Below are 12583 nucleotides of genomic sequence, written 5' to 3' on the forward strand. Positions count from 1 at the left end.
TAGGGTTCCCGCACTGCGAAACCAAGGGGTTATGTTTCGGGTACCCCCAAACCTCTATCTAAACTTTCAGCACAGAAACCAAGGGGAGAAGCTACGTTTAGATAGAGGTTTCCGGTACCCCCAAACCTCTATCTAAACTTTCAGCACAGAAACCAAGGGGAGAAGCTACATATCCAATCACTTCAGCAAGTAGAGGGCTCTTCTTCCAAAGACCCTCAAACATCCCCCAAGGAATGCAAGGAGCCTAGCACGCTTCACTCGGAGAACATAGATATTTCATGCTTGAGAGCCGCCATGCACTTCATGACCAACATGTGGTACCATTGCCTTTTTTAGGTCTGAATAACCGAACGTTTGGCCATTTCCACCCTTCTTCAAAACCGGTGTAGGCTTTCTGATCCTCCTTCAATCCAAGCTATGGCATTTCAGATCACAACGCCCAAGGAGGAGACAGAGTCAGACCAAGAGGTGCTGTTAGACACCTCACATAGGATTGATAGGACATCCCCCCTTCTAGAGGAGGATGGAATCAACAGGGTCAACAAAGCGCTAGCCAGAGCAAACAAGGGCAAGACTCTGATGCTGCAGCAGAGAAGGCAACACAAAGGGAGGCGATGGTCCTTCTCGAATGAAAATCGACAACTTGGAGCTGGTAGAAAATCTCTATCTTGTTGCCTGAAGAACTGGTTAATGAGTAGAATTTTTCTTACCAGGCTAGGTCTATAGTTGGGCTGTATTTTGGACCAAGGCCCCCTATTGAAATCTAGCGTTCTTGGATTCGCAAAAACAACTAGACCATGAGGGGATGGGAGGTAGAAAAGACTCAATTTCTACCAACAATAACTAATGTTTTCTATTTAAAATAGAACTAATGGCTCTAAATGTCCTAGGAGCTGGGCAGTGGATGCTCATAAATTCCCCACTCTCTCTGTTTAGGTGGTCACCGGAATTTTCTCCTTTGGGCCCAAAGCCTTCCTTAGCTTCGATGTGGGTGGAGCTCCACAACATGCCCTTTCAGCTTTGCCCACTGTTGAAACTCGTAGTGAACCCTCTAGGCAGGTTGCTGGGCGGCACAAGACCCCTGGATGATCTCAATCCTTGCTGACACCCTCATGCCCTCATAGAGCTAGACATTCGAGGGTTCATACTGTCACATTTCCTTTATCCATGCCATCTCTGCCCATTAACTTCCCATTCCCTGGCCATACACACACGCCTTGGCTACCTTTACTAAGGTTAAGAACCTTGTTATTTTTAAAATTAGCCCTTCTTCATATGCCACAAGTAAGAAACAAATAAACACATCTTCCTCCCTAGCGAAAACCCATTCACACCACACCCTCAAACCAAGTCTAGAGCCACATGCAAGGCCACCCACCTATATCTAAGCAATGCTCTATGATGAGTCCTTCACTCACGGGAAGAGCTTTGACACTTAACCACCATACCACATGCTAGCAAGGGTTTATCACCATAGTGTACCAACACTCAACTGGATACATAAACTACCTATATCCTTGCATGAAGGAATAATCAAATTGATACACAAAAAGGGACCCCAAGATGTTCTCTCTAACTGGAGACCTATCTCAAATTTACCTACAACATAATTTTTTTTGCAAAAGTTCTAGCAAGGAGATTAAATGACAATATCAAACGATGGATTAGAGAAGAACAAAAAGGTTTCATTAAAGGCAGATTCATCCTTGATGCAATCATTGCCCTGTGGGAAGGAGTGGAACATGCTAAAGAAACTAACTAGGATTTTGTATTCTTTAAGATTGATTATATGACATATTAGAATGGGAATTCATTCTCCAATTTCTCAAGGATATGGGGATTGGTCCATTATTCATAAGGAAAGTAGCTACACTATTTGGAAATGCCACAGCTAGAATTGTGATTAATGGGAGACTATCAGAACCTTTTGAGATCAAGAGTTCTATTAGACAAGGATGCCCACTTGCTCCATTACTGTTTGCCATTGCTGCTGATGCACTTGGATGGTTGGTTCATGATGCTTTAATAAAAGGAGAGCTAAAAGGCATTGAACTACTACTGAATAACAAAGGTCAAATGTGTCTACAACTCTTTGCAGATGACACTAATGGCTTGATCCACAACGATGAACAATCTATCAGGATGTTTTGGAAGTGCCTTCAGATATTTTGTACTTCTTTACGCTTCCTAATTAACCATAAAAAACAGGTATCAAAACGTTGGTTAAAGACCTGCTAGAGTGGATCATCAAGCAGGGGTGTCAAGTCATTCAAGAGGGTCATATTTTTAGACTGTCGGGGATTCCTATGGGATTTGGAGTGACCATAAAGCAGAGGTGGCAGTGGTTTATGGAAAAGGTAAAGGAGAAGTTTGATAGATGGAAAGGATTCCAATAAAATCTTGCAGACACATGTCTTGTGCTCAAACACCTTCTCATTCCTACAACAATATACTTCTTCTCGTGTTGGAAATCTTCTCAGAGTAACATCAAAGGGCTCTAGACCCTATGTTTTTTTTTAATGTGGGCGGGAGGTGTTGAAAATTACAAAATTCCAAAGGTGGCTTGGACGTACTGTACTCTAGCCAAAATTAAAGAAGGATTGAGAATTCTGAATGTGGAGGATCTAGGTAATATAATGCCAGCAAAATGGGTAATAATGAGTTTGATTCAACCCCGACTTGGAATGGGAAATCCTTATGCATAGAAATTTGTGTGGCCATAAACTGTCCTCAATGTCTCAATGGAAAAACCTTGCATTCCTCCCTTTGTTCTTCAGCCCAATTCAAATCAAACCCACTGGCTCAGAACTAGTCAAAATCATTAGGTACGCATGGAACAAAGTCACAGAGGAGATATGCCTGTCTAAGGTTGAAAGGAAAGTTGCAAAGTGTTTCATCTGCACTCCATCTAGCTTTCAATTTTCCTAGGGGATTGTGTGGATGAACGCAATTTAAGAGATCTCACAAACTATCAAAAAAAGGAATCTAATGATGGGGTGACGTATGGGACTTCTCTACTCAGAAATGGTTTAACCCTGACTAGTTAACACAAATCTTTAGACTACTCAGAAATGGTTTAACCCTGACTAGTTAACACAAATCTTTAGACTACTCAGAAATGGTTTAACCCTGACTAGTTAACACAAATCTTTAGACTCAATAGGAAAGATATGCTCTTCCTCAAATCCAGATTAACCAAGTGGGACCCTGACAAATCTGCAATCATCCATTGCAGGAATGCTCTTCCTCCAATCCTGATTAACCAAGTGGGACCCTGACAAATCTACACTCATCCAATGCAGGAATGCTTTCAGTATGGATGCCTTTCACTGGTCTCATTCCTATACCTTTCTACCTATCCCCCCAATGCCGTTCAAAGGAATGTCGGTGCATGTCAGGTTGAATGCCAAATGGAACTTGCTTTGGGACAAGAAACAATCATTGTGAATTCAAATTCTCAAAAATTTGGTCTTCTATAATTCTCCCTAAAAAGCCACTATTGGTATGGTTAATCATGCACAAAGGGCTTTGTACAAATGCTAGAACCAAAAAAATGGATTAGGAGACGGGTTATGTCCTAGATGCAGACAAGGAGAGGAGATAGTACCCACCTCTTCTTCTCTTGCAAATTTAATAAAAAGCTCCGTGAGATGGTTCAACAATGTCTCCCCCCTATCAAGAAAACTCAATTCACGCGGAAGAAAATATTACTTAGGGACTATACTAGTTGATCTAAGCTCTGGAATAAATACAATCCGCGCAGATTATGTGTGGTGTATATGGATAATGTGAAATCACGTGTTTTTTTTATTGCAAACTTACACAAATACCCAAGCCTGAGGTATGCTCTATGTGTGTAGATGAGGATGATTCTAAAAGCAGACACAATCCTCGCAGATTATGTGTGGTGTATATGGATAATGTGAAATCACGTGTTTTTTTTATTGCAAACTTACACAAATACCCAAGCCTGAGGTATGCTCTATGTGTGTAGATGAGGATGATTCTAAAAGCAGACACAACACTGTATGCCAAGCACAACAATCCAGGATAGATGTTGAAGAAGTGCTGGCTATTAACGAAGCGCATGATGAAGAATGTGAGAAAAAGATCCAGATTATCAGAGCGGATCGTGAAAGGATGGAACATGAATGGTATGAAGTTTCAAATAAGGTGGAAGAGGAAGATGTTGAACCCCAAGGCGTTGTTTCTACTAAAAGGAATTAGGCTCAGCTTTCCTGGTTCATGCGCATAGTAGAAAGGGGATCTTTCTTTAAAATTGGGGGAAACCAGAGGCGCTCCTCCTATAGCTCTTGTTGCTTTAGTTCCTCTTAGGGGGGAATTAGTCCAACCCTTGGTGACGAGCTCATGATGTTTTTGCCCTCGGGTTGTTGTATTCTGTAATACCTCTATTAATCAGAAGGGTAAAATTTTCAGCAGGCGCACCTTTGCAGCCATCTTTCTTGGGTTAGAAATCAGGTATTTTAAAAGCTATTCAAGTGTAAAAGTTTTAGTGCTTCAATGTTTAAGGGGCAATGTCTATGTTATGGTTCCCCTCCAAGTTGATAGAATGCCATGACATGATGCCTTATCATGTAGACTCATGCTAATGTTCTTAAGATGCCTTGCCATGGATGCAAGTTCAAACAAGATGTGCTTCTACGTAAATAACACCGTGATGATGTTATGCTTCCATTCCATGCCCATGTAACAAATGCCATTCCATGTATAACAAGATATTATATGCCATCCTTCAATGATGTCTACCCCAATGAAATGTCAATGTAATGAAAGCCTTTATGCCATGATGTACACCATGTATGTAAGTCATGAATGTTCATGGGCCATGATGATGTATGACCTCAAGATGGAGCTGCATCATGAAGACCAAGATGAAGTAGCATGCGTGAAGACAAATGTGAATGGAGATCAAGATGAAGAACATAAGCATCATGGACATGAAGATAGACATCATCACATCCACACATATGGGCACATATTGACTAAGGTTGCCCAATCCCAAGGTTTACATAGACATCATACATGAGGACATCCATTATGCCTCATAATGGGGTACGAAAGAAAAATACACATACTAGGTATTTGGATATTTTAAAAACAAATATGTGTCTCTAATATCTTAATATGTCACATTACCTTCTTGGGATGAGATCCATTTGGGCACCAAGGGGGGGTGTTAAAATATACTGCCTAACATGCCATGTACGGGGCAAATGTATGTGGGAGTATGATATGAAATTGGAAGGGATGCAAGCTAAGATTATTAGAGGATGTGAATGGATGAATGTCAATGGTCTAAAAGTAGGCATATGGAAAATGCAAGGGTGCACAAGGCATGTGAGCATTTATGGACACTTGGTTGGCACAAGGGTGCACATAGCTTGCGATTTGAGGGCTCCTTGAGAGCTATAAAATCATGTAGTTGAGTCCTCTCAAGTTAGAGCAATGCAATGATATTATATATTCTGTGATTAGTCTTCTTCACTTTTATACAAGTTGTGATTACCATTTTAATCATTAATTAGTCTTCTTAATAATGAATTTAATCATTTTTTATCCTCTATAGCCTAGCCTAGATCCATGCTTTCTCAATAGATTGGACCTACCGTCATGTAAGGGATGTCTTCCTTTTAGTAAGTGATGCCTCTAAAGCGGATGAAATAAAGTCATTGCCGATCACCTTGGAGAAAATATTATGGTGACTATGATGACCTATGGAATGCTAACTTTTGCCTCATACCGAGTCCTCCTTCACTATATCTAGAAATGTGGGGGTCTAGTTAAATTGATTTGAGAGGTAGGGGCTCCTAACCTTACTCTTTTTATGGCCCCTTGAGAATGGTTTTAGAGGTGTTCAGTCAAGGCCTTTGGGTGGCAAGCTCTGAGGTATTCTCATAGGTTTTATGGTTGGATTTGGTATAGGTTCTGGAGTAGGCTCATACAAGGTTAGTGGTCCGTACTCCGACCACTTACTTAATAGGCTTTAATTCAGCATGCACACCTTTCTTATAAGCTGTTGGGCTTGTTTTTATCCTTCTCTAAATGAGGGGTTGGATTACTCTTTGAGTTTCTTTGGAAGTTTTGTGTAGTGTTAATAAACTACTTTTCTTTAGGAAGAGGTAATTTGAGTGGGAGGTATCTTGTTGTCTTCATAATGAAGGAAGCCTCGGAGCTTCTTTTGAACCACTTTCTGTGATGTACCCATATTCTGTTCTATGTTCTAACACAAAATTTCTCAAATCTTACAGAAAAAGCACTCATACTATAGAAAAACGAAGAGATTTTCAATGAATCATATTCTTTTACAAATCCAAAGTAACAATATTATTCGTCAATACAAAAATCTCAAAAATCAAAGAGATAATCACCAACAAAAGATATAGCCAATAGGGCCTTTCTCTGATGCCTGTCCACCCAACCACTACTCTGGACATTGCGGCTATCCCGGGTATGCCTCTCGTAAATCTTGCCCACTCTGGGTTCTACCAAATGGCTCCCAGAGGGCATAAATCACAATCTTTGTCCGGTATTCTCTGTCTAAGGACAGTCGGCCCGAATCTCAAAATCTCTCTCTCTCTCTCTCTCTCTCTCTCTCTCTCTCTCCTACATAGAAAATCCTCAAGGCTCTGGAAGAAGCCCAAAAAAAATAGCCCATGAGAATTAGTAGATTATCATGCACAAAATAATCAAAGATATAAAATATTTTCTAAAAACATTCGTTCGAACCAAATTAGAGAAAATACATTTTTATTACACGAAATCATCAATTTGATGTTCGGGCCCCGTTTCGGGCACTCGTTGCGTTTATTTTTATTATGTAAACCCCCATATGAGTTTCCTTTGGATTAAGCCACTCGCTATGACTCTCTTATACATTATCTAACATGGTTAAGTATATAACAGAAATCGCATACAAATAACACAACAAAACATGCATAAAAAGTCCCAAAATTTACCCAAAATCGACATATCTAAATTACTAAATTTGTTACCAAACTTAATCTTTTATGTCCTCTTATGTATTTCCTACTTTTCAACATTAAATATAGATGCTAAAAATTGCCGAATCAAATGGACCCAAAATTACATACATATGAGTATGTTACATTCTCCCCAGGTAAAAAAAAGAGTGTTGTCCTCACAGCACATGAACTGAGGATAGTGAGTCCTCATATGATCCTTGGACAACCAAGTGGCATCTTCAACTCGATATGTCTTCCATTTTATTAAGAGATCGACTATGTACTGATGTCTAAGCTTCTTAACCGTGTGATCCAAAATTGTCTCTGGTTCTATCTCAAAATTGCCCACTTCTTCCACTCTTATACTGTCACCCAATATGTGATTTGGATTAGCCACGTACTTCTTCAATAAGATAATGTGAAATACATTATGTGCTTTAACTCCTTCTAGAAGTTATAGGCAATAAGCTTGTATTCCAATCCTCTTAAGTATCTTGAAAGGTCTTGCATATCTAGGTGCTAATTTCTTAAACTTCCCAAGTCTTAAAGAACTCTTCTTTGGTTTCACCTTTAAGAATACCATTTCACCTTCATTGAATTATCTTGGCTTTGTTCCCTTGTTTGCATAACTCTTTTGATGACTTTGAGAAACTCTTATGCATTCCCTTATGTCTCTTATCTGCATTTCATCAAGCATTTATTTACTTATCTCAAACTTCCTAACAAGATCATACCATAATACAGGTGACATGCAATCTTTCCCATATAATGCTTTGAATGGAGACATTCCAATAGTAGACTGTGGACTACTATTGTATGCATATTCCACCATATGTAAGTATTCATCCCACTTTCCAGGTTTATCTATGCAATACATTCTTAACATATGTAAGTATTCATCCCACTTTCCATATGTAAGTATTCATCCCACTTTCCAGGTTTATCTATGCAATACATTCTTAACATATCCTCCAAGATTTAATTCACTCTTTCTGTTTGCCCATCACTTTGAGGATGATATGCAGTACTCATATGAAGTGATGTCCCAACAGTTTTAAAGAATGCCTGCCAAAAATTTGAAGTGAATCGAGAATCTCGATCCGATACTATACTTTTAGGCATACCATGTAACTTGAAGATATTCTTCACAAATATATTTGCCACATCCATAGCGGTATATGAACTCTTGATAGGCAAGAAATGAGCGGCTTTTGTAAGCCTATCTACCACCACAAAAATGCTTTCATAACCTCCTTTAGTCCTTGGTAGCCCAATAATAAAGTCCATTGATATACATTTCCATTTCATCTCTGGCACATCCAATGGTAACATAGAACCTTGTTTCTTTACATGCTCAGCTTTCACTTGTTGGCATTTTAGACATTTTGCCACATAATCCCTTACACAAGCTTTCATTCCTGGCCAAAAGAAACTCTTCCTAGCCTTAGTGTATGTCTTCTGAAATCCTGGATGTCGTGCTATGGAAATATCATGGTCATGTATCAAATTACTCTTGATCTCCACAACATCAGGTATGCATACCCTTTTCTCATAGTATAATATTCCATCAATTAATTCATACTTTACAAATACGTCTATTTCCTCTTGCGACCTATATTTCTTTGTCAAACTCATAAAAGCTGTTTTGAAGAAAGAATCTCTTGGAATTCATTAGGAGAAATGTGGACTCAATTTTGGGCCCTGTAAGAAGTGCTAACTCAGCTTAGAAAGAGAAAATAAAAAAGGTTTAAAACATATCCAAATTTGCAATTTGGCTCATTTTTTACTAATATTATAATAGTAGGTTTCAATATATTAAAATATACATATTCTTTCAATGAGGTTTCATCACTCATGAGGTAGCATTCTTTGTTGGATGCACGTAAAACTTGTTAGGACCAAGATTTCACAGAATTTGAGGTGGTTATGCATTTAAAAGATTCAAGGAAAGCTTTAATCATCATCTCGACTGTGGGGGGTTTTCCTACTGAAACTTTAAAAAAAAACGTCCTTACTAATCGAGTTAATTCTTGTTTCAATTCTTTAATATGTTTTATGATGACAGAAAATACTAGCTTTGCAAATGAGAACATTAATCCAAATTTGGGGATTTGAATTAATCCACCTTCAACAACACATGTAGACACTCAAATTCTCAGTAACAGTAGTAGAAATGGTGCATCTAAAAAGAACATATGATACTTACCATCTTCTTGTGGACATACAATCTCAGCCAAGACTTTAGATCGTGTAGTATAGAACAAAGCTCCTGATAGGCATTTACAAGATAAAGATTTCAAAGCAGTTCTGGATATTCCTCTATCCAGAGTGCACATATGCACATTGCATGCACTATGTAGAATTATAGAGAAGCTCGTGTATTTGTACATATGCTTTGCATGGACGTTAAAGCCTAAAAAAGAATATCTAAAAGCAATCAAAGCAATAGAAAAAGTACTATCAGACATTGGCTTGCATGGGAGGCATGTTAAAATTGAGGAGGATGACAAGCGGTCAGCAAAGTACCAAGAAAACCATCAATAGGTGGTGTGAAAGCTAAAAGATTTTTGTCATAGTGCCTCAAATACTGTCGAGATAAAAAAATGCAAAAGATGTTTAATCGATGAAAAGATCTACATAATGCAGTCAAGGACATTGGAAATGAAGATTCAATCCAAAATCGGAAGGCAGATGTGTGAATTTCACTTGACAAGATCTTTGCATTCATGGAGAAAAAGAGCTGGAGAAATAATGAGATAAAATTATTTGAAAACATATTAGAGACTTGGAGGAATTCATTGCAGGATGGAGTGATTAACATGTAACTCATTACATGGTAAGAACTTTTAAAACTGCTGCAATCTCAATACTATGAGACCAACTAATACATACATCTGATTTTTTTCTATTGTCATTGATTGCAACATATACTATATAATCATACACCATATTTTTCAAAGACATACGGTTCATTGTCAATATGGTCAACTCAAGGCATGGAGAAGTCACATTACATGGCAACAAGAACAGGTTACTTTAAGCACACTAGACATGGTGGAGGCAAGAATCGAGCCAATAGTCTTTTACAGCAATGGACTTACACAGGAAATTGATTCACAAATCAAAACAAAAAGACACATTCAAGTCCTCATCATTGACATGTGCAATACAATTGATTAATAAAGAAAAGCGACAATGCGCTTTGAATCAGGCAACTGTGAGATCCGGGAGATCTATTTTTGGCATCTACACTGTTGGAGGCAACAGTTTTGACCGGCTTTTTCTTGTCCTTATTAGATATCTTTTTCCATATGGATGCAATGTGTCTGGTTCTATAATTCTTGCTGCAATAGCATGCGCTGTATATGATAGGTAGTAGGGGCATCTTAGTGCTTGGCAACCATAATCCTGCCAAACACCCGCAGTGCAAACTGTTTCTCGACAAGCACCACCTTCTTAGCAGTTAAAGGCACTTCGTGTCCACCACAAAACGTGGATAGTACTTTGAATGCGAATAAAGGGAATTTTGCATTGTCTTTTGAGAACTCCTTCTGAAATATAATGATGTGCGTATTAAAATTATAATCATCATAACTCATGCCACTGCTTGCTGTTGTCAATTTTAAGCAAGTGTCATAAATTGCACGTACCTTTTGATATTGATGCAGCCTCCTCCTCGAAAGGTAATTGGGTTTCATATGTCCTAGCTTCATCGAACATCTTCTTCAATATCTCCTTGCCAGGCAGGTACTCGGAGTCCTGGACTGCAAATTTGCTAAGGCAGCCAAGCAATAGTCTTCACAAATATTGAAATGTTGCATAATGTCTCTTAATAATACATAATTAGCGTGGGCTCTGCCATAGTAAAGCTGGGCAAGGAAGGTAGTGAAAACTCCCCTTGTTCATTCTCATTAGAAGGTGCTACATCGAAAGGGATAAGGGATGCATTAGCCTCAAAGGTTTCCTTTTTTTAGCCTCTGCCCTCTCCTCTACTGGGTCTATAGCCACCTCTTCCTCAACCCCATCATCCTCGATCGGCATTTGAGTGCTTGCCAAAGTCACTGTCTCGGGCTCCAAGTCCTCAGTAAATAATAAGAAGATGCAGAGAACAAAGAAAACCATAACTAAATTGGAGTAGGCGACACTTCTTTGAGTGTATTGGGCATTTCTCCTCTACTCTATTGCTGCAGCTGGGAATCTTTTCAAGACAACGGCTAAGCCTCCTCTTCATGACTTTGTCTATTGCAAAATCAGATGGATGAACATATCGTTCAAAATCGGACATAACGATATTGGTAGATACAGTGTCTCTACTCACGGTCATCGAGAACAATCCTACAAGAATTAATGATGTTCTCAAGAGAAGGCTCTTTGTTGAACATTGAAGATAACTCCGAGATACGCACATGGGCTTGTGCATTGTACAAGAACATAAACAACTTTTCTGCACAAGACTCTTCTGCCTCGTCATCCAATTCGTAGATAATGTCCAACTCTTTCGAGGACATGCCTAAAAAAACATTTTAGTCAATTAGAACATGCATGCTTATTATACATGGGGTCAGTACCTAGCGACAAAGAGATTTGGATATACACATGCAAGGCCCCTGTCGCTTGGTACTAGCACCAAAAAAAGAGGGGTCAGTACCAAGCGGTAGAGGGCTCATGCGAGCCCATCGTCGCTTGGTACTGACCCCTAAATTTAAAGAGACTTAAAGGGGTCAATAAATTTTATTGTTTTTTTTAGATGAAGCCTTTATATATATTAAATAAAAAACATACAAGTGGTATATTTTGCATTTTAGTTGTATTTTGTAAGCTGAAATAGTCCGTCTTCTAGGCCTAAAAATTTAAGGCCTGCCCTAAGCTTTGACTTGAAGGCCTATAAACTTACTTGGCCTTCATGTTTACACATTTGCAACCCACTAGTACTCTAGAAAATTTGATTTCAATTGAAACCTTAGGGAGGGAGAGATGGAGGGAGGGAGGGAGAGTGGGCATGCCTGCTGTGCAGAAAATATTGAAAGCTTTGGCGATGGCATTGGCGATGCAGAGGGACGGCGATGGCGGCAACGTAGGTAACTTAACGCAAATGTGTGTCTCAGCTTATCACAGAGGCGGTTAGCTTTGAGGATTTCCTATAAGGCTTAACCTAGAAGGATTTTAGCATGCAAAGAAACTTTATGAAATAGTGTAAATTTCTAAAAATGTATGTCCCAAATTGCTTGATTTGCTGGTTTGAGAGGAGTCCAATGAGAATTTGGGTACGTTTCTCAAAAATATCCTCCCGAACACTGCTCCCAAGGGAGATTTGGGACTTAAAAAACTAGTACCACACGAGGAGTTTTGGGACGTTATCGACTCATACCACTCTTGCGGACATTTAAAAGGTCAGCCGCATTAAGGACGCGTGAATATGGTATGTACTATGTGCTCACTCATCGACTTTCTTGCATGTGTTCATTTTTTTCACCTGAGTCTCTGACAAAATAGCAAGAGCCAAATGCCATCGCTGCTACATCCATCGTCCTCCGAGTCTCCGGCTGCATCAGCCTCCTCAACGCCCCCCAAACTGAGGCAAATGCCATGGGCCTCTACAT

Source organism: Cibotium barometz, chromosome 29 (genome assembly GCF_041138505.1).
Source record: "Cibotium barometz isolate CiBa-2024 chromosome 29, ASM4113850v1, whole genome shotgun sequence".
Classification (NCBI taxonomy): domain Eukaryota; kingdom Viridiplantae; phylum Streptophyta; class Polypodiopsida; order Cyatheales; family Cibotiaceae; genus Cibotium; species Cibotium barometz.